Consider the following 19,430-nt stretch of genomic DNA (forward strand, 5'->3'; position numbering starts at 1 on the left):
CGCGCTTTCCAAAGTGGGCACAGGGGCCTTGGCTGGTCACCTTGCGCCCCACAATGCCCATGCTCTGCTTCGCCCGGCCTCAGGCCTTGCCTGTGTGAATGCCACCCTCGCTCTGCGGGGAGATGCCCAGCGGCCCGCCCTCACCCTGTCCCCTTCCAACTCATACTTACCTGGCAGGGGAGACACCATGATCACGAAGGTGGTTCTCCCAGGGTGAGGCTCATCCATTGCACTTCGGATGTGCTGACCCCTGCGATGTCCCCAAATGCGGGATACTCGACTGCATAATTTCTGGTAGTGGGGGACTGCGTTCGCGCTTTCCCCTGATCTCTGGTTTCAAGAAAGACAAAAAGGAAAAAAAAATAAAAAGGAGTCTGGAGCACCCTTTCTCGTCTTCTGTGTTCTTTCTGGGGTGCTGCGGCTGGATTGGAGGGGGGCGGGGGCGTGGGCAAGAGGGAATCACATGCTAAGTACTGAGCCTGGGGAATGATGGGATAGCTGCAGCCTCCCACTCTGGGGACCTATCCAGAGACAGGGAAGTAGGCCCTGGCCAGGTGACATGTCTGCTCCTTTCCATCGCCCCCCTGGGGCTGTGGCCTGGCTGCCAGCCTCTTGCCTCGCCCTAGCCTTCCCAGGCCCAGACTCTGGCTGAGGACCCCAGGCCGTGGCCCGGCGAGGGCTCTGCCCGGCGAGGGTTCTGTCTGCAGCGTTTGGGAGCGTTCGGGAAGGCGTGAGGGGCTCAGGGCGAGAACCCCTGCTCGCTTGCAGGCCTGTTTGTCCCTGGCTTTCAGCCACAAGCAGTCGACTGGGGCCTAGCCAGGCAACAGGGCACTGCATACCTCTAGAGGCGGCCTCAGTGGCAGCTCTTAGGCTTCAAAAGCCCCAAATCTCTGCTTCTGGGCCCAAAGTCGACATGGCAATCGCCCTTCTGTGCTTGCTGTAGCCCTGGCTTTCCCCCACCCGTGTCAGCAAGGTGCAGCATAGCGAAAGCAGGGCCCTGATTGGCGCTGCCGGTGGGCGTGGACATGCAAATGTTGCTGGCCGGCCGAGGCCTGTGGGAAGCTGCTGTGGGTAGCTGCGCGCTTTCCAAAGTGGGCACAGGGGCCTTGGCTGGTCACCTTGCGCCCCACAATGCCCATGCTCTGCTTCGCCCGGCCTCAGGCCTTGCCTGTGTGAATGCCACCCTCGCTCTGCGGGGAGATGCCCAGCGGCCCGCCCTCACCCTGTCCCCTTCCAACTCATACTTACCTGGCAGGGGAGACACCATGATCACGAAGGTGGTTCTCCCAGGGTGAGGCTCATCCATTGCACTTCGGATGTGCTGACCCCTGCGATGTCCCCAAATGCGGGATACTCGACTGCATAATTTCTGGTAGTGGGGGACTGCGTTCGCGCTTTCCCCTGATCTCTGGTTTCAAGAAAGACAAAAAGGAAAAAAAAATAAAAAGGAGTCTGGAGCACCCTTTGACGTTTCTTGTGGTCCGTCCAGGGTGCTGTAAGCTGGCTGGAATGGGGAGTGGGCGAGGGCCAATTAGATATGCAAATTTACAAGCCTGGGGATGCTGGCTCAGGGCTTAGAAACGTGCTTCTGGGCCCGATTTCGACCTGGCAAGCCCTCTGTTGTGCTTGCGAAAGCCTTTGCTTGTGCACAGTTTAAAGGGCCTGAAAAATCTGCTTTTGGGCCCGATTTAGGCCTGCCAAGCCCTCTCGTGTGCTTGCTGTAGCCCTGGCTTTCCCCCACCCGTGTCAGCAAGGTGCAGCATAGCGAAAGCAGGGCCCTGATTGGCGCTGCCGGTGGGCGTGGACATGCAAATGTTGCTGGCCGGCCGAGGCCTGTGGGAAGCTGCTGTGGGTAGCTGCGCGCTTTCCAAAGTGGGCACAGGGGCCTTGGCTGGTCACCTTGCGCCCCACAATGCCCATGCTCTGCTTCGCCCGGCCTCAGGCCTTGCCTGTGTGAATGCCACCCTCGCTCTGCGGGGAGATGCCCAGCGGCCCGCCCTCACCCTGTCCCCTTCCAACTCATACTTACCTGGCAGGGGAGACACCATGATCACGAAGGTGGTTCTCCCAGGGTGAGGCTCATCCATTGCACTTCGGATGTGCTGACCCCTGCGATGTCCCCAAATGCGGGATACTCGACTGCATAATTTCTGGTAGTGGGGGACTGCGTTCGCGCTTTCCCCTGATCTCTGGTTTCAAGAAAGACAAAAAGGAAAAAAAAATAAAAAGGAGTCTGGAGCACCCTTTCTCGTCTTCTGTGTTCTTTCTGGGGTGCTGCGGCTGGATTGGAGGGGGGCGGGGGCGTGGGCAAGAGGGAATCACATGCTAAGTACTGAGCCTGGGGAATGATGGGATAGCTGCAGCCTCCCACTCTGGGGACCTATCCAGAGACAGGGAAGTAGGCCCTGGCCAGGTGACATGTCTGCTCCTTTCCATCGCCCCCCTGGGGCTGTGGCCTGGCTGCCAGCCTCTTGCCTCGCCCTAGCCTCCCCAGGCCCAGACTCTGGCTGAGGACCCCAGGCCGTGGCCCGGCGAGGGCTCTGCCCGGCGAGGGTTCTGTCGGCAGCGTTTGGGAGCGTTCGGGAAGGCGTGAGGGGCTCAGGGCGAGAACCCCTGCTCGCTTGCAGGCCTGTTTGTCCCTGGCTTTCAGCCACAAGCAGTCGACTGGGGCCTAGCCAGGCAACAGGGCACTGCATACCTCTAGAGGCGGCCTCAGTGGCAGCTCTTAGGCTTCAAAAGCCCCAAATCTCTGCTTCTGGGCCCAAAGTCGACATGGCAATCGCCCTTCTGTGCTTGCTGTAGCCCTGGCTTTCCCCCACCCGTGTCAGCAAGGTGCAGCATAGCGAAAGCAGGGCCCTGATTGGCGCTGCCGGTGGGTGTGGACATGCAAATGTTGCTGGCCGGCCGAGGCCTGTGGGAAGCTGCTGTGGGTAGCTGCGCGCTTTCCAAAGTGGGCACAGGGGCCTTGGCTGGTCACCTTGCGCCCCACAATGCCCATGCTCTGCTTCGCCCGGCCTCAGGCCTTGCCTGTGTGAATGCCACCCTCGCTCTGCGGGGAGATGCCCAGCGGCCCGCCCTCACCCTGTCCCCTTCCAACTCATACTTACCTGGCAGGGGAGACACCATGATCACGAAGGTGGTTCTCCCAGGGTGAGGCTCATCCATTGCACTTCGGATGTGCTGACCCCTGCGATGTCCCCAAATGCGGGATACTCGACTGCATAATTTCTGGTAGTGGGGGACTGCGTTCGCGCTTTCCCCTGATCTCTGGTTTCAAGAAAGACAAAAAGGAAAAAAAAATAAAAAGGAGTCTGGAGCACCCTTTGACGTTTCTTGTGGTCCGTCCAGGGTGCTGTAAGCTGGCTGGAATGGGGAGTGGGCGAGGGCCAATTAGATATGCAAATTTACAAGCCTGGGGATGCTGGCTCAGGGCTTAGAAACGTGCTTCTGGGCCCGATTTCGACCTGGCAAGCCCTCTGTTGTGCTTGCGAAAGCCTTTGCTTGTGCACAGTTTAAAGGGCCTGAAAAATCTGCTTTTGGGCCCGATTTAGGCCTGCCAAGCCCTCTCGTGTGCTTGCTGTAGCCCTGGCTTTCCCCCACCCGTGTCAGCAAGGTGCAGCATAGCGAAAGCAGGGCCCTGATTGGCGCTGCCGGTGGGCGTGGACATGCAAATGTTGCTGGCCGGCCGAGGCCTGTGGGAAGCTGCTGTGGGTAGCTGCGCGCTTTCCAAAGTGGGCACAGGGGCCTTGGCTGGTCACCTTGCGCCCCACAATGCCCATGCTCTGCTTCGCCCGGCCTCAGGCCTTGCCTGTGTGAATGCCACCCTCGCTCTGCGGGGAGATGCCCAGCGGCCCGCCCTCACCCTGTCCCCTTCCAACTCATACTTACCTGGCAGGGGAGACACCATGATCACGAAGGTGGTTCTCCCAGGGTGAGGCTCATCCATTGCACTTCGGATGTGCTGACCCCTGCGATGTCCCCAAATGCGGGATACTCGACTGCATAATTTCTGGTAGTGGGGGACTGCGTTCGCGCTTTCCCCTGATCTCTGGTTTCAAGAAAGACAAAAAGGAAAAAAAAATAAAAAGGAGTCTGGAGCACCCTTTCTCGTCTTCTGTGTTCTTTCTGGGGTGCTGCGGCTGGATTGGAGGGGGGCGGGGGCGTGGGCAAGAGGGAATCACATGCTAAGTACTGAGCCTGGGGAATGATGGGATAGCTGCAGCCTCCCACTCTGGGGACCTATCCAGAGACAGGGAAGTAGGCCCTGGCCAGGTGACATGTCTGCTCCTTTCCATCGCCCCCCTGGGGCTGTGGCCTGGCTGCCAGCCTCTTGCCTCGCCCTAGCCTTCCCAGGCCCAGACTCTGGCTGAGGACCCCAGGCCGTGGCCCGGCGAGGGCTCTGCCCGGCGAGGGTTCTGTCTGCAGCGTTTGGGAGCGTTCGGGAAGGCGTGAGGGGCTCAGGGCGAGAACCCCTGCTCGCTTGCAGGCCTGTTTGTCCCTGGCTTTCAGCCACAAGCAGTCGACTGGGGCCTAGCCAGGCAACAGGGCACTGCATACCTCTAGAGGCGGCCTCAGTGGCAGCTCTTAGGCTTCAAAAGCCCCAAATCTCTGCTTCTGGGCCCAAAGTCGACATGGCAATCGCCCTTCTGTGCTTGCTGTAGCCCTGGCTTTCCCCCACCCGTGTCAGCAAGGTGCAGCATAGCGAAAGCAGGGCCCTGATTGGCGCTGCCGGTGGGCGTGGACATGCAAATGTTGCTGGCCGGCCGAGGCCTGTGGGAAGCTGCTGTGGGTAGCTGCGCGCTTTCCAAAGTGGGCACAGGGGCCTTGGCTGGTCACCTTGCGCCCCACAATGCCCATGCTCTGCTTCGCCCGGCCTCAGGCCTTGCCTGTGTGAATGCCACCCTCGCTCTGCGGGGAGATGCCCAGCGGCCCGCCCTCACCCTGTCCCCTTCCAACTCATACTTACCTGGCAGGGGAGACACCATGATCACGAAGGTGGTTCTCCCAGGGTGAGGCTCATCCATTGCACTTCGGATGTGCTGACCCCTGCGATGTCCCCAAATGCGGGATACTCGACTGCATAATTTCTGGTAGTGGGGGACTGCGTTCGCGCTTTCCCCTGATCTCTGGTTTCAAGAAAGACAAAAAGGAAAAAAAAAAAAAAAGGAGTCTGGAGCACCCTTTCTCGTCTTCTGTGTTCTTTCTGGGGTGCTGCGGCTGGATTGGAGGGGGGCGGGGGCGTGGGCAAGAGGGAATCACATGCTAAGTACTGAGCCTGGGGAATGATGGGATAGCTGCAGCCTCCCACTCTGGGGACCTATCCAGAGACAGGGAAGTAGGCCCTGGCCAGGTGACATGTCTGCTCCTTTCCATCGCCCCCCTGGGGCTGTGGCCTGGCTGCCAGCCTCTTGCCTCGCCCTAGCCTTCCCAGGCCCAGACTCTGGCTGAGGACCCCAGGCCGTGGCCCGGCGAGGGCTCTGCCCGGCGAGGGTTCTGTCTGCAGCGTTTGGGAGCGTTCGGGAAGGCGTGAGGGGCTCAGGGCGAGAACCCCTGCTCGCTTGCAGGCCTGTTTGTCCCTGGCTTTCAGCCACAAGCAGTCGACTGGGGCCTAGCCAGGCAACAGGGCACTGCATACCTCTAGAGGCGGCCTCAGTGGCAGCTCTTAGGCTTCAAAAGCCCCAAATCTCTGCTTCTGGGCCCAAAGTCGACATGGCAATCGCCCTTCTGTGCTTGCTGTAGCCCTGGCTTTCCCCCACCCGTGTCAGCAAGGTGCAGCATAGCGAAAGCAGGGCCCTGATTGGCGCTGCCGGTGGGCGTGGACATGCAAATGTTGCTGGCCGGCCGAGGCCTGTGGGAAGCTGCTGTGGGTAGCTGCGCGCTTTCCAAAGTGGGCACAGGGGCCTTGGCTGGTCACCTTGCGCCCCACAATGCCCATGCTCTGCTTCGCCCGGCCTCAGGCCTTGCCTGTGTGAATGCCACCCTCGCTCTGCGGGGAGATGCCCAGCGGCCCGCCCTCACCCTGTCCCCTTCCAACTCATACTTACCTGGCAGGGGAGACACCATGATCACGAAGGTGGTTCTCCCAGGGTGAGGCTCATCCATTGCACTTCGGATGTGCTGACCCCTGCGATGTCCCCAAATGCGGGATACTCGACTGCATAATTTCTGGTAGTGGGGGACTGCGTTCGCGCTTTCCCCTGATCTCTGGTTTCAAGAAAGACAAAAAGGAAAAAAAAATAAAAAGGAGTCTGGAGCACCCTTTCTCGTCTTCTGTGTTCTTTCTGGGGTGCTGCGGCTGGATTGGAGGGGGGCGGGGGCGTGGGCAAGAGGGAATCACATGCTAAGTACTGAGCCTGGGGAATGATGGGATAGCTGCAGCCTCCCACTCTGGGGACCTATCCAGAGACAGGGAAGTAGGCCCTGGCCAGGTGACATGTCTGCTCCTTTCCATCGCCCCCCTGGGGCTGTGGCCTGGCTGCCAGCCTCTTGCCTCGCCCTAGCCTTCCCAGGCCCAGACTCTGGCTGAGGACCCCAGGCCGTGGCCCGGCGAGGGCTCTGCCCGGCGAGGGTTCTGTCTGCAGCGTTTGGGAGCGTTCGGGAAGGCGTGAGGGGCTCAGGGCGAGAACCCCTGCTCGCTTGCAGGCCTGTTTGTCCCTGGCTTTCAGCCACAAGCAGTCGACTGGGGCCTAGCCAGGCAACAGGGCACTGCATACCTCTAGAGGCGGCCTCAGTGGCAGCTCTTAGGCTTCAAAAGCCCCAAATCTCTGCTTCTGGGCCCAAAGTCGACATGGCAATCGCCCTTCTGTGCTTGCTGTAGCCCTGGCTTTCCCCCACCCGTGTCAGCAAGGTGCAGCATAGCGAAAGCAGGGCCCTGATTGGCGCTGCCGGTGGGCGTGGACATGCAAATGTTGCTGGCCGGCCGAGGCCTGTGGGAAGCTGCTGTGGGTAGCTGCGCGCTTTCCAAAGTGGGCACAGGGGCCTTGGCTGGTCACCTTGCGCCCCACAATGCCCATGCTCTGCTTCGCCCGGCCTCAGGCCTTGCCTGTGTGAATGCCACCCTCGCTCTGCGGGGAGATGCCCAGCGGCCCGCCCTCACCCTGTCCCCTTCCAACTCATACTTACCTGGCAGGGGAGACACCATGATCACGAAGGTGGTTCTCCCAGGGTGAGGCTCATCCATTGCACTTCGGATGTGCTGACCCCTGCGATGTCCCCAAATGCGGGATACTCGACTGCATAATTTCTGGTAGTGGGGGACTGCGTTCGCGCTTTCCCCTGATCTCTGGTTTCAAGAAAGACAAAAAGGAAAAAAAAATAAAAAGGAGTCTGGAGCACCCTTTCTCGTCTTCTGTGTTCTTTCTGGGGTGCTGCGGCTGGATTGGAGGGGGGCGGGGGCGTGGGCAAGAGGGAATCACATGCTAAGTACTGAGCCTGGGGAATGATGGGATAGCTGCAGCCTCCCACTCTGGGGACCTATCCAGAGACAGGGAAGTAGGCCCTGGCCAGGTGACATGTCTGCTCCTTTCCATCGCCCCCCTGGGGCTGTGGCCTGGCTGCCAGCCTCTTGCCTCGCCCTAGCCTTCCCAGGCCCAGACTCTGGCTGAGGACCCCAGGCCGTGGCCCGGCGAGGGCTCTGCCCGGCGAGGGTTCTGTCTGCAGCGTTTGGGAGCGTTCGGGAAGGCGTGAGGGGCTCAGGGCGAGAACCCCTGCTCGCTTGCAGGCCTGTTTGTCCCTGGCTTTCAGCCACAAGCAGTCGACTGGGGCCTAGCCAGGCAACAGGGCACTGCATACCTCTAGAGGCGGCCTCAGTGGCAGCTCTTAGGCTTCAAAAGCCCCAAATCTCTGCTTCTGGGCCCAAAGTCGACATGGCAATCGCCCTTCTGTGCTTGCTGTAGCCCTGGCTTTCCCCCACCCGTGTCAGCAAGGTGCAGCATAGCGAAAGCAGGGCCCTGATTGGCGCTGCCGGTGGGCGTGGACATGCAAATGTTGCTGGCCGGCCGAGGCCTGTGGGAAGCTGCTGTGGGTAGCTGCGCGCTTTCCAAAGTGGGCACAGGGGCCTTGGCTGGTCACCTTGCGCCCCACAATGCCCATGCTCTGCTTCGCCCGGCCTCAGGCCTTGCCTGTGTGAATGCCACCATCGCTCTGCGGGGAGATGCCCAGCGGCCCGCCCTCACCCTGTCCCCTTCCAACTCATACTTACCTGGCAGGGGAGACACCATGATCACGAAGGTGGTTCTCCCAGGGTGAGGCTCATCCATTGCACTTCGGATGTGCTGACCCCTGCGATGTCCCCAAATGCGGGATACTCGACTGCATAATTTCTGGTAGTGGGGGACTGCGTTCGCGCTTTCCCCTGATCTCTGGTTTCAAGAAAGACAAAAAGGAAAAAAAAAAAAAAAGGAGTCTGGAGCACCCTTTGACGTTTCTTGTGGTCCGTCCAGGGTGCTGTAAGCTGGCTGGAATGGGGAGTGGGCGAGGGCCAATTAGATATGCAAATTTACAAGCCTGGGGATGCTGGCTCAGGGCTTAGAAACGTGCTTCTGGGCCCGATTTCGACCTGGCAAGCCCTCTGTTGTGCTTGCGAAAGCCTTTGCTTGTGCACAGTTTAAAGGGCCTGAAAAATCTGCTTTTGGGCCCGATTTAGGCCTGCCAAGCCCTCTCGTGTGCTTGCTGTAGCCCTGGCTTTCCCCCACCCGTGTCAGCAAGGTGCAGCATAGCGAAAGCAGGGCCCTGATTGGCGCTGCCGGTGGGCGTGGACATGCAAATGTTGCTGGCCGGCCGAGGCCTGTGGGAAGCTGCTGTGGGTAGCTGCGCGCTTTCCAAAGTGGGCACAGGGGCCTTGGCTGGTCACCTTGCGCCCCACAATGCCCATGCTCTGCTTCGCCCGGCCTCAGGCCTTGCCTGTGTGAATGCCACCCTCGCTCTGCGGGGAGATGCCCAGCGGCCCGCCCTCACCCTGTCCCCTTCCAACTCATACTTACCTGGCAGGGGAGACACCATGATCACGAAGGTGGTTCTCCCAGGGTGAGGCTCATCCATTGCACTTCGGATGTGCTGACCCCTGCGATGTCCCCAAATGCGGGATACTCGACTGCATAATTTCTGGTAGTGGGGGACTGCGTTCGCGCTTTCCCCTGATCTCTGGTTTCAAGAAAGACAAAAAGGAAAAAAAAATAAAAAGGAGTCTGGAGCACCCTTTCTCGTCTTCTGTGTTCTTTCTGGGGTGCTGCGGCTGGATTGGAGGGGGGCGGGGGCGTGGGCAAGAGGGAATCACATGCTAAGTACTGAGCCTGGGGAATGATGGGATAGCTGCAGCCTCCCACTCTGGGGACCTATCCAGAGACAGGGAAGTAGGCCCTGGCCAGGTGACATGTCTGCTCCTTTCCATCGCCCCCCTGGGGCTGTGGCCTGGCTGCCAGCCTCTTGCCTCGCCCTAGCCTTCCCAGGCCCAGACTCTGGCTGAGGACCCCAGGCCGTGGCCCGGCGAGGGCTCTGCCCGGCGAGGGTTCTGTCTGCAGCGTTTGGGAGCGTTCGGGAAGGCGTGAGGGGCTCAGGGCGAGAACCCCTGCTCGCTTGCAGGCCTGTTTGTCCCTGGCTTTCAGCCACAAGCAGTCGACTGGGGCCTAGCCAGGCAACAGGGCACTGCATACCTCTAGAGGCGGCCTCAGTGGCAGCTCTTAGGCTTCAAAAGCCCCAAATCTCTGCTTCTGGGCCCAAAGTCGACATGGCAATCGCCCTTCTGTGCTTGCTGTAGCCCTGGCTTTCCCCCACCCGTGTCAGCAAGGTGCAGCATAGCGAAAGCAGGGCCCTGATTGGCGCTGCCGGTGGGCGTGGACATGCAAATGTTGCTGGCCGGCCGAGGCCTGTGGGAAGCTGCTGTGGGTAGCTGCGCGCTTTCCAAAGTGGGCACAGGGGCCTTGGCTGGTCACCTTGCGCCCCACAATGCCCATGCTCTGCTTCGCCCGGCCTCAGGCCTTGCCTGTGTGAATGCCACCCTCGCTCTGCGGGGAGATGCCCAGCGGCCCGCCCTCACCCTGTCCCCTTCCAACTCATACTTACCTGGCAGGGGAGACACCATGATCACGAAGGTGGTTCTCCCAGGGTGAGGCTCATCCATTGCACTTCGGATGTGCTGACCCCTGCGATGTCCCCAAATGCGGGATACTCGACTGCATAATTTCTGGTAGTGGGGGACTGCGTTCGCGCTTTCCCCTGATCTCTGGTTTCAAGAAAGACAAAAAGGAAAAAAAAAAAAAAAGGAGTCTGGAGCACCCTTTCTCGTCTTCTGTGTTCTTTCTGGGGTGCTGCGGCTGGATTGGAGGGGGGCGGGGGCGTGGGCAAGAGGGAATCACATGCTAAGTACTGAGCCTGGGGAATGATGGGATAGCTGCAGCCTCCCACTCTGGGGACCTATCCAGAGACAGGGAAGTAGGCCCTGGCCAGGTGACATGTCTGCTCCTTTCCATCGCCCCCCTGGGGCTGTGGCCTGGCTGCCAGCCTCTTGCCTCGCCCTAGCCTTCCCAGGCCCAGACTCTGGCTGAGGACCCCAGGCCGTGGCCCGGCGAGGGCTCTGCCCGGCGAGGGTTCTGTCTGCAGCGTTTGGGAGCGTTCGGGAAGGCGTGAGGGGCTCAGGGCGAGAACCCCTGCTCGCTTGCAGGCCTGTTTGTCCCTGGCTTTCAGCCACAAGCAGTCGACTGGGGCCTAGCCAGGCAACAGGGCACTGCATACCTCTAGAGGCGGCCTCAGTGGCAGCTCTTAGGCTTCAAAAGCCCCAAATCTCTGCTTCTGGGCCCAAAGTCGACATGGCAATCGCCCTTCTGTGCTTGCTGTAGCCCTGGCTTTCCCCCACCCGTGTCAGCAAGGTGCAGCATAGCGAAAGCAGGGCCCTGATTGGCGCTGCCGGTGGGCGTGGACATGCAAATGTTGCTGGCCGGCCGAGGCCTGTGGGAAGCTGCTGTGGGTAGCTGCGCGCTTTCCAAAGTGGGCACAGGGGCCTTGGCTGGTCACCTTGCGCCCCACAATGCCCATGCTCTGCTTCGCCCGGCCTCAGGCCTTGCCTGTGTGAATGCCACCATCGCTCTGCGGGGAGATGCCCAGCGGCCCGCCCTCACCCTGTCCCCTTCCAACTCATACTTACCTGGCAGGGGAGACACCATGATCACGAAGGTGGTTCTCCCAGGGTGAGGCTCATCCATTGCACTTCGGATGTGCTGACCCCTGCGATGTCCCCAAATGCGGGATACTCGACTGCATAATTTCTGGTAGTGGGGGACTGCGTTCGCGCTTTCCCCTGATCTCTGGTTTCAAGAAAGACAAAAAGGAAAAAAAAATAAAAAGGAGTCTGGAGCACCCTTTGACGTTTCTTGTGGTCCGTCCAGGGTGCTGTAAGCTGGCTGGAATGGGGAGTGGGCGAGGGCCAATTAGATATGCAAATTTACAAGCCTGGGGATGCTGGCTCAGGGCTTAGAAACGTGCTTCTGGGCCCGATTTCGACCTGGCAAGCCCTCTGTTGTGCTTGCGAAAGCCTTTGCTTGTGCACAGTTTAAAGGGCCTGAAAAATCTGCTTTTGGGCCCGATTTAGGCCTGCCAAGCCCTCTCGTGTGCTTGCTGTAGCCCTGGCTTTCCCCCACCCGTGTCAGCAAGGTGCAGCATAGCGAAAGCAGGGCCCTGATTGGCGCTGCCGGTGGGCGTGGACATGCAAATGTTGCTGGCCGGCCGAGGCCTGTGGGAAGCTGCTGTGGGTAGCTGCGCGCTTTCCAAAGTGGGCACAGGGGCCTTGGCTGGTCACCTTGCGCCCCACAATGCCCATGCTCTGCTTCGCCCGGCCTCAGGCCTTGCCTGTGTGAATGCCACCCTCGCTCTGCGGGGAGATGCCCAGCGGCCCGCCCTCACCCTGTCCCCTTCCAACTCATACTTACCTGGCAGGGGAGACACCATGATCACGAAGGTGGTTCTCCCAGGGTGAGGCTCATCCATTGCACTTCGGATGTGCTGACCCCTGCGATGTCCCCAAATGCGGGATACTCGACTGCATAATTTCTGGTAGTGGGGGACTGCGTTCGCGCTTTCCCCTGATCTCTGGTTTCAAGAAAGACAAAAAGGAAAAAAAAATAAAAAGGAGTCTGGAGCACCCTTTGACGTTTCTTGTGGTCCGTCCAGGGTGCTGTAAGCTGGCTGGAATGGGGAGTGGGCGAGGGCCAATTAGATATGCAAATTTACAAGCCTGGGGATGCTGGCTCAGGGCTTAGAAACGTGCTTCTGGGCCCGATTTCGACCTGGCAAGCCCTCTGTTGTGCTTGCGAAAGCCTTTGCTTGTGCACAGTTTAAAGGGCCTGAAAAATCTGCTTTTGGGCCCGATTTAGGCCTGCCAAGCCCTCTCGTGTGCTTGCTGTAGCCCTGGCTTTCCCCCACCCGTGTCAGCAAGGTGCAGCATAGCGAAAGCAGGGCCCTGATTGGCGCTGCCGGTGGGCGTGGACATGCAAATGTTGCTGGCCGGCCGAGGCCTGTGGGAAGCTGCTGTGGGTAGCTGCGCGCTTTCCAAAGTGGGCACAGGGGCCTTGGCTGGTCACCTTGCGCCCCACAATGCCCATGCTCTGCTTCGCCCGGCCTCAGGCCTTGCCTGTGTGAATGCCACCCTCGCTCTGCGGGGAGATGCCCAGCGGCCCGCCCTCACCCTGTCCCCTTCCAACTCATACTTACCTGGCAGGGGAGACACCATGATCACGAAGGTGGTTCTCCCAGGGTGAGGCTCATCCATTGCACTTCGGATGTGCTGACCCCTGCGATGTCCCCAAATGCGGGATACTCGACTGCATAATTTCTGGTAGTGGGGGACTGCGTTCGCGCTTTCCCCTGATCTCTGGTTTCAAGAAAGACAAAAAGGAAAAAAAAATAAAAAGGAGTCTGGAGCACCCTTTGACGTTTCTTGTGGTCCGTCCAGGGTGCTGTAAGCTGGCTGGAATGGGGAGTGGGCGAGGGCCAATTAGATATGCAAATTTACAAGCCTGGGGATGCTGGCTCAGGGCTTAGAAACGTGCTTCTGGGCCCGATTTCGACCTGGCAAGCCCTCTGTTGTGCTTGCGAAAGCCTTTGCTTGTGCACAGTTTAAAGGGCCTGAAAAATCTGCTTTTGGGCCCGATTTAGGCCTGCCAAGCCCTCTCGTGTGCTTGCTGTAGCCCTGGCTTTCCCCCACCCGTGTCAGCAAGGTGCAGCATAGCGAAAGCAGGGCCCTGATTGGCGCTGCCGGTGGGCGTGGACATGCAAATGTTGCTGGCCGGCCGAGGCCTGTGGGAAGCTGCTGTGGGTAGCTGCGCGCTTTCCAAAGTGGGCACAGGGGCCTTGGCTGGTCACCTTGCGCCTCACAATGCCCATGCTCTGCTTCGCCCGGCCTCAGGCCTTGCCTGTGTGAATGCCACCCTCGCTCTGCGGGGAGATGCCCAGCGGCCCGCCCTCACCCTGTCCCCTTCCAACTCATACTTACCTGGCAGGGGAGACACCATGATCACGAAGGTGGTTCTCCCAGGGTGAGGCTCATCCATTGCACTTCGGATGTGCTGACCCCTGCGATGTCCCCAAATGCGGGATACTCGACTGCATAATTTCTGGTAGTGGGGGACTGCGTTCGCGCTTTCCCCTGATCTCTGGTTTCAAGAAAGACAAAAAGGAAAAAAAAAAAAAAAGGAGTCTGGAGCACCCTTTCTCGTCTTCTGTGTTCTTTCTGGGGTGCTGCGGCTGGATTGGAGGGGGGCGGGGGCGTGGGCAAGAGGGAATCACATGCTAAGTACTGAGCCTGGGGAATGATGGGATAGCTGCAGCCTCCCACTCTGGGGACCTATCCAGAGACAGGGAAGTAGGCCCTGGCCAGGTGACATGTCTGCTCCTTTCCATCGCCCCCCTGGGGCTGTGGCCTGGCTGCCAGCCTCTTGCCTCGCCCTAGCCTTCCCAGGCCCAGACTCTGGCTGAGGACCCCAGGCCGTGGCCCGGCGAGGGCTCTGCCCGGCGAGGGTTCTGTCTGCAGCGTTTGGGAGCGTTCGGGAAGGCGTGAGGGGCTCAGGGCGAGAACCCCTGCTCGCTTGCAGGCCTGTTTGTCCCTGGCTTTCAGCCACAAGCAGTCGACTGGGGCCTAGCCAGGCAACAGGGCACTGCATACCTCTAGAGGCGGCCTCAGTGGCAGCTCTTAGGCTTCAAAAGCCCCAAATCTCTGCTTCTGGGCCCAAAGTCGACATGGCAATCGCCCTTCTGTGCTTGCTGTAGCCCTGGCTTTCCCCCACCCGTGTCAGCAAGGTGCAGCATAGCGAAAGCAGGGCCCTGATTGGCGCTGCCGGTGGGCGTGGACATGCAAATGTTGCTGGCCGGCCGAGGCCTGTGGGAAGCTGCTGTGGGTAGCTGCGCGCTTTCCAAAGTGGGCACAGGGGCCTTGGCTGGTCACCTTGCGCCCCACAATGCCCATGCTCTGCTTCGCCCGGCCTCAGGCCTTGCCTGTGTGAATGCCACCCTCGCTCTGCGGGGAGATGCCCAGCGGCCCGCCCTCACCCTGTCCCCTTCCAACTCATACTTACCTGGCAGGGGAGACACCATGATCACGAAGGTGGTTCTCCCAGGGTGAGGCTCATCCATTGCACTTCGGATGTGCTGACCCCTGCGATGTCCCCAAATGCGGGATACTCGACTGCATAATTTCTGGTAGTGGGGGACTGCGTTCGCGCTTTCCCCTGATCTCTGGTTTCAAGAAAGACAAAAAGGAAAAAAAAAAAAAAAGGAGTCTGGAGCACCCTTTCTCGTCTTCTGTGTTCTTTCTGGGGTGCTGCGGCTGGATTGGAGGGGGGCGGGGGCGTGGGCAAGAGGGAATCACATGCTAAGTACTGAGCCTGGGGAATGATGGGATAGCTGCAGCCTCCCACTCTGGGGACCTATCCAGAGACAGGGAAGTAGGCCCTGGCCAGGTGACATGTCTGCTCCTTTCCATCGCCCCCCTGGGGCTGTGGCCTGGCTGCCAGCCTCTTGCCTCGCCCTAGCCTTCCCAGGCCCAGACTCTGGCTGAGGACCCCAGGCCGTGGCCCGGCGAGGGCTCTGCCCGGCGAGGGTTCTGTCTGCAGCGTTTGGGAGCGTTCGGGAAGGCGTGAGGGGCTCAGGGCGAGAACCCCTGCTCGCTTGCAGGCCTGTTTGTCCCTGGCTTTCAGCCACAAGCAGTCGACTGGGGCCTAGCCAGGCAACAGGGCACTGCATACCTCTAGAGGCGGCCTCAGTGGCAGCTCTTAGGCTTCAAAAGCCCCAAATCTCTGCTTCTGGGCCCAAAGTCGACATGGCAATCGCCCTTCTGTGCTTGCTGTAGCCCTGGCTTTCCCCCACCCGTGTCAGCAAGGTGCAGCATAGCGAAAGCAGGGCCCTGATTGGCGCTGCCGGTGGGCGTGGACATGCAAATGTTGCTGGCCGGCCGAGGCCTGTGGGAAGCTGCTGTGGGTAGCTGCGCGCTTTCCAAAGTGGGCACAGGGGCCTTGGCTGGTCACCTTGCGCCCCACAATGCCCATGCTCTGCTTCGCCCGGCCTCAGGCCTTGCCTGTGTGAATGCCACCATCGCTCTGCGGGGAGATGCCCAGCGGCCCGCCCTCACCCTGTCCCCTTCCAACTCATACTTACCTGGCAGGGGAGACACCATGATCACGAAGGTGGTTCTCCCAGGGTGAGGCTCATCCATTGCACTTCGGATGTGCTGACCCCTGCGATGTCCCCAAATGCGGGATACTCGACTGCATAATTTCTGGTAGTGGGGGACTGCGTTCGCGCTTTCCCCTGATCTCTGGTTTCAAGAAAGACAAAAAGGAAAAAAAAATAAAAAGGAGTCTGGAGCACCCTTTGACGTTTCTTGTGGTCCGTCCAGGGTGCTGTAAGCTGGCTGGAATGGGGAGTGGGCGAGGGCCAATTAGATATGCAAATTTACAAGCCTGGGGATGCTGGCTCAGGGCTTAGAAACGTGCTTCTGGGCCCGATTTCGACCTGGCAAGCCCTCTGTTGTGCTTGCGAAAGCCTTTGCTTGTGCACAGTTTAAAGGGCCTGAAAAATCTGCTTTTGGGCCCGATTTAGGCCTGCCAAGCCCTCTCGTGTGCTTGCTGTAGCCCTGGCTTTCCCCCACCCGTGTCAGCAAGGTGCAGCATAGCGAAAGCAGGGCCCTGATTGGCGCTGCCGGTGGGCGTGGACATGCAAATGTTGCTGGCCGGCCGAGGCCTGTGGGAAGCTGCTGTGGGTAGCTGCGCGCTTTCCAAAGTGGGCACAGGGGCCTTGGCTGGTCACCTTGCGCCCCACAATGCCCATGCTCTGCTTCGCCCGGCCTCAGGCCTTGCCTGTGTGAATGCCACCCTCGCTCTGCGGGGAGATGCCCAGCGGCCCGCCCTCACCCTGTCCCCTTCCAACTCATACTTACCTGGCAGGGGAGACACCATGATCACGAAGGTGGTTCTCCCAGGGTGAGGCTCATCCATTGCACTTCGGATGTGCTGACCCCTGCGATGTCCCCAAATGCGGGATACTCGACTGCATAATTTCTGGTAGTGGGGGACTGCGTTCGCGCTTTCCCCTGATCTCTGGTTTCAAGAAAGACAAAAAGGAAAAAAAAATAAAAAGGAGTCTGGAGCACCCTTTGACGTTTCTTGTGGTCCGTCCAGGGTGCTGTAAGCTGGCTGGAATGGGGAGTGGGCGAGGGCCAATTAGATATGCAAATTTACAAGCCTGGGGATGCTGGCTCAGGGCTTAGAAACGTGCTTCTGGGCCCGATTTCGACCTGGCAAGCCCTCTGTTGTGCTTGCGAAAGCCTTTGCTTGTGCACAGTTTAAAGGGCCTGAAAAATCTGCTTTTGGGCCCGATTTAGGCCTGCCAAGCCCTCTCGTGTGCTTGCTGTAGCCCTGGCTTTCCCCCACCCGTGTCAGCAAGGTGCAGCATAGCGAAAGCAGGGCCCTGATTGGCGCTGCCGGTGGGCGTGGACATGCAAATGTTGCTGGCCGGCCGAGGCCTGTGGGAAGCTGCTGTGGGTAGCTGCGCGCTTTCCAAAGTGGGCACAGGGGCCTTGGCTGGTCACCTTGCGCCTCACAATGCCCATGCTCTGCTTCGCCCGGCCTCAGGCCTTGCCTGTGTGAATGCCACCCTCGCTCTGCGGGGAGATGCCCAGCGGCCCGCCCTCACCCTGTCCCCTTCCAACTCATACTTACCTGGCAGGGGAGACACCATGATCACGAAGGTGGTTCTCCCAGGGTGAGGCTCATCCATTGCACTTCGGATGTGCTGACCCCTGCGATGTCCCCAAATGCGGGATACTCGACTGCATAATTTCTGGTAGTGGGGGACTGCGTTCGCGCTTTCCCCTGATCTCTGGTTTCAAGAAAGACAAAAAGGAAAAAAAAAAAAAAAGGAGTCTGGAGCACCCTTTCTCGTCTTCTGTGTTCTTTCTGGGGTGCTGCGGCTGGATTGGAGGGGGGCGGGGGCGTGGGCAAGAGGGAATCACATGCTAAGTACTGAGCCTGGGGAATGATGGGATAGCTGCAGCCTCCCACTCTGGGGACCTATCCAGAGACAGGGAAGTAGGCCCTGGCCAGGTGACATGTCTGCTCCTTTCCATCGCCCCCCTGGGGCTGTGGCCTGGCTGCCAGCCTCTTGCCTCGCCCTAGCCTTCCCAGGCCCAGACTCTGGCTGAGGACCCCAGGCCGTGGCCCGGCGAGGGCTCTGCCCGGCGAGGGTTCTGTCTGCAGCGTTTGGGAGCGTTCGGGAAGGCGTGAGGGGCTCAGGGCGAGAACCCCTGCTCGCTTGCAGGCCTGTTTGTCCCTGGCTTTCAGCCACAAGCAGTCGACTGGGGCCTAGCCAGGCAACAGGGCACTGCATACCTCTAGAGGCGGCCTCAGTGGCAGCTCTTAGGCTTCAAAAGCCCCAAATCTCTGCTTCTGGGCCCAAAGTCGACATGGCAATCGCCCTTCTGTGCTTGCTGTAGCCCTGGCTTTCCCCCACCCGTGTCAGCAAGGTGCAGCATAGCGAAAGCAGGGCCCTGATTGGCGCTGCCGGTGGGCGTGGACATGCAAATGTTGCTGGCCGTCCGAGGCCTGTGGGAAGCTGCTGTGGGTAGCTGCGCGCTTTCCAAAGTGGGCACAGGGGCCTTGGCTGGTCACCTTGCGCCCCACAATGCCCATGCTCTGCTTCGCCCGGCCTCAGGCCTTGCCTGTGTGAATGCCACCCTCGCTCTGCGGGGAGATGCCCAGCGGCCCGCCCTCACCCTGTCCCCTTCCAACTCATACTTACCTGGCAGGGGAGACACCATGATCACGAAGGTGGTTCTCCCAGGGTGAGGCTCATCCATTGCACTTCGGATGTGCTGACCCCTGCGATGTCCCCAAATGCGGGATACTCGACTGCATAATTTCTGGTAGTGGGGGACTGCGTTCGCGCTTTCCCCTGATCTCTGGTTTCAAGAAAGACAAAAAGGAAAAAAAAATAAAAAGGAGTCTGGAGCACCCTTTGACGTTTCTTGTGGTCCGTCCAGGGTGCTGTAAGCTGGCTGGAATGGGGAGTGGGCGAGGGCCAATTAGATATGCAAATTTACAAGCCTGGGGATGCTGGCTCAGGGCTTAGAAACGTGCTTCTGGGCCCGATTTCGACCTGGCAAGCCCTCTGTTGTGCTTGCGAAAGCCTTTGCTTGTGCACAGTTTAAAGGGCCTGAAAAATCTGCTTTTGGGCCCGATTTAGGCCTGCCAAGCCCTCTCGTGTGCTTGCTGTAGCCCTGGCTTTCCCCCACCCGTGTCAGCAAGGTGCAGCATAGCGAAAGCAGGGCCCTGATTGGCGCTGCCGGTGGGCGTGGACATGCAAATGTTGCTGGCCGGCCGAGGCCTGTGGGAAGCTGCTGTGGGTAGCTGCGCGCTTTCCAAAGTGGGCACAGGGGCCTTGGCTGGTCACCTTGCGCCCCACAATGCCCATGCTCTGCTTCGCCCGGCCTCAGGCCTTGCCTGTGTGAATGCCACCCTCGCTCTGCGGGGAGATGCCCAGCGGCCCGCCCTCACCCTGTCCCCTTCCAACTCATACTTACCTGGCAGGGGAGACACCATGATCACGAAGGTGGTTCTCCCAGGGTGAGGCTCATCCATTGCACTTCGGATGTGCTGACCCCTGCGATGTCCCCAAATGCGGGATACTCGACTGCATAATTTCTGGTAGTGGGGGACTGCGTTCGCGCTTTCCCCTGATCTCTGGTTTCAAGAAAGACAAAAAGGAAAAAAAAATAAAAAGGAGTCTGGAGCACCCTTTCTCGTCTTCTGTGTTCTTTCTGGGGTGCTGCGGCTGGATTGGAGGGGGGCGGGGGCGTGGGCAAGAGGGAATCACATGCTAAGTACTGAACCTGGGGAATGATGGGATAGCTGCAGCCTCCCACTCTGGGGACCTATCCAGAGACAGGGAAGTAG

General features: G+C 59.8%; 21 non-coding genes across 21 annotated transcripts; all 21 read left to right on the forward strand.

Annotated features, from left to right (window-relative positions):
- The first annotated feature begins 162 nt into the window (after nt 1-162).
- LOC146864321 (U1 spliceosomal RNA) lies at nt 163-326 on the forward strand. Its single transcript, XR_014977056.1, has one exon. It is a non-coding gene; the product is annotated as a U1 spliceosomal RNA (small nuclear RNA).
- A 914-nt stretch (nt 327-1,240) lies between these two features.
- LOC146864322 (U1 spliceosomal RNA) lies at nt 1,241-1,404 on the forward strand. Its single transcript, XR_014977067.1, has one exon. It is a non-coding gene; the product is annotated as a U1 spliceosomal RNA (small nuclear RNA).
- A 617-nt stretch (nt 1,405-2,021) lies between these two features.
- On the forward strand, nt 2,022-2,185 carry LOC146864323 (U1 spliceosomal RNA). Its single transcript, XR_014977078.1, has one exon. It is a non-coding gene; the product is annotated as a U1 spliceosomal RNA (small nuclear RNA).
- Nucleotides 2,186-3,099: 914 nt separating this feature from the next.
- LOC146864324 (U1 spliceosomal RNA) lies at nt 3,100-3,263 on the forward strand. The gene has a single exon (XR_014977089.1). It is a non-coding gene; the product is annotated as a U1 spliceosomal RNA (small nuclear RNA).
- Nucleotides 3,264-3,880: 617 nt separating this feature from the next.
- On the forward strand, nt 3,881-4,044 carry LOC146864325 (U1 spliceosomal RNA). Its single transcript, XR_014977100.1, has one exon. It is a non-coding gene; the product is annotated as a U1 spliceosomal RNA (small nuclear RNA).
- Nucleotides 4,045-4,958: 914 nt separating this feature from the next.
- Nucleotides 4,959-5,122, forward strand: LOC146864326 (U1 spliceosomal RNA). The gene has a single exon (XR_014977112.1). It is a non-coding gene; the product is annotated as a U1 spliceosomal RNA (small nuclear RNA).
- Nucleotides 5,123-6,036: 914 nt separating this feature from the next.
- On the forward strand, nt 6,037-6,200 carry LOC146864327 (U1 spliceosomal RNA). The gene has a single exon (XR_014977123.1). It is a non-coding gene; the product is annotated as a U1 spliceosomal RNA (small nuclear RNA).
- A 914-nt stretch (nt 6,201-7,114) lies between these two features.
- Nucleotides 7,115-7,278, forward strand: LOC146864328 (U1 spliceosomal RNA). The gene has a single exon (XR_014977134.1). It is a non-coding gene; the product is annotated as a U1 spliceosomal RNA (small nuclear RNA).
- Nucleotides 7,279-8,192: 914 nt separating this feature from the next.
- On the forward strand, nt 8,193-8,356 carry LOC146864329 (U1 spliceosomal RNA). The gene has a single exon (XR_014977145.1). It is a non-coding gene; the product is annotated as a U1 spliceosomal RNA (small nuclear RNA).
- A 617-nt stretch (nt 8,357-8,973) lies between these two features.
- LOC146864330 (U1 spliceosomal RNA) lies at nt 8,974-9,137 on the forward strand. Its single transcript, XR_014977156.1, has one exon. It is a non-coding gene; the product is annotated as a U1 spliceosomal RNA (small nuclear RNA).
- Nucleotides 9,138-10,051: 914 nt separating this feature from the next.
- LOC146864331 (U1 spliceosomal RNA) lies at nt 10,052-10,215 on the forward strand. Its single transcript, XR_014977167.1, has one exon. It is a non-coding gene; the product is annotated as a U1 spliceosomal RNA (small nuclear RNA).
- Nucleotides 10,216-11,129: 914 nt separating this feature from the next.
- On the forward strand, nt 11,130-11,293 carry LOC146864332 (U1 spliceosomal RNA). Its single transcript, XR_014977178.1, has one exon. It is a non-coding gene; the product is annotated as a U1 spliceosomal RNA (small nuclear RNA).
- Nucleotides 11,294-11,910: 617 nt separating this feature from the next.
- On the forward strand, nt 11,911-12,074 carry LOC146864333 (U1 spliceosomal RNA). The gene has a single exon (XR_014977189.1). It is a non-coding gene; the product is annotated as a U1 spliceosomal RNA (small nuclear RNA).
- Nucleotides 12,075-12,691: 617 nt separating this feature from the next.
- Nucleotides 12,692-12,855, forward strand: LOC146864334 (U1 spliceosomal RNA). Its single transcript, XR_014977200.1, has one exon. It is a non-coding gene; the product is annotated as a U1 spliceosomal RNA (small nuclear RNA).
- Nucleotides 12,856-13,472: 617 nt separating this feature from the next.
- On the forward strand, nt 13,473-13,636 carry LOC146864335 (U1 spliceosomal RNA). The gene has a single exon (XR_014977211.1). It is a non-coding gene; the product is annotated as a U1 spliceosomal RNA (small nuclear RNA).
- A 914-nt stretch (nt 13,637-14,550) lies between these two features.
- Nucleotides 14,551-14,714, forward strand: LOC146864336 (U1 spliceosomal RNA). Its single transcript, XR_014977223.1, has one exon. It is a non-coding gene; the product is annotated as a U1 spliceosomal RNA (small nuclear RNA).
- A 914-nt stretch (nt 14,715-15,628) lies between these two features.
- On the forward strand, nt 15,629-15,792 carry LOC146864337 (U1 spliceosomal RNA). The gene has a single exon (XR_014977234.1). It is a non-coding gene; the product is annotated as a U1 spliceosomal RNA (small nuclear RNA).
- Nucleotides 15,793-16,409: 617 nt separating this feature from the next.
- Nucleotides 16,410-16,573, forward strand: LOC146864338 (U1 spliceosomal RNA). The gene has a single exon (XR_014977245.1). It is a non-coding gene; the product is annotated as a U1 spliceosomal RNA (small nuclear RNA).
- A 617-nt stretch (nt 16,574-17,190) lies between these two features.
- Nucleotides 17,191-17,354, forward strand: LOC146864339 (U1 spliceosomal RNA). Its single transcript, XR_014977256.1, has one exon. It is a non-coding gene; the product is annotated as a U1 spliceosomal RNA (small nuclear RNA).
- A 914-nt stretch (nt 17,355-18,268) lies between these two features.
- On the forward strand, nt 18,269-18,432 carry LOC146864340 (U1 spliceosomal RNA). Its single transcript, XR_014977268.1, has one exon. It is a non-coding gene; the product is annotated as a U1 spliceosomal RNA (small nuclear RNA).
- Nucleotides 18,433-19,049: 617 nt separating this feature from the next.
- On the forward strand, nt 19,050-19,213 carry LOC146864341 (U1 spliceosomal RNA). Its single transcript, XR_014977279.1, has one exon. It is a non-coding gene; the product is annotated as a U1 spliceosomal RNA (small nuclear RNA).
- The last annotated feature ends 217 nt before the right edge of the window (nt 19,214-19,430 follow it).

This window comes from Triturus cristatus, chromosome 2_1 (assembly GCF_964204655.1).
Source record: "Triturus cristatus chromosome 2_1, aTriCri1.1, whole genome shotgun sequence".
Taxonomy (NCBI): domain Eukaryota; kingdom Metazoa; phylum Chordata; class Amphibia; order Caudata; family Salamandridae; genus Triturus; species Triturus cristatus.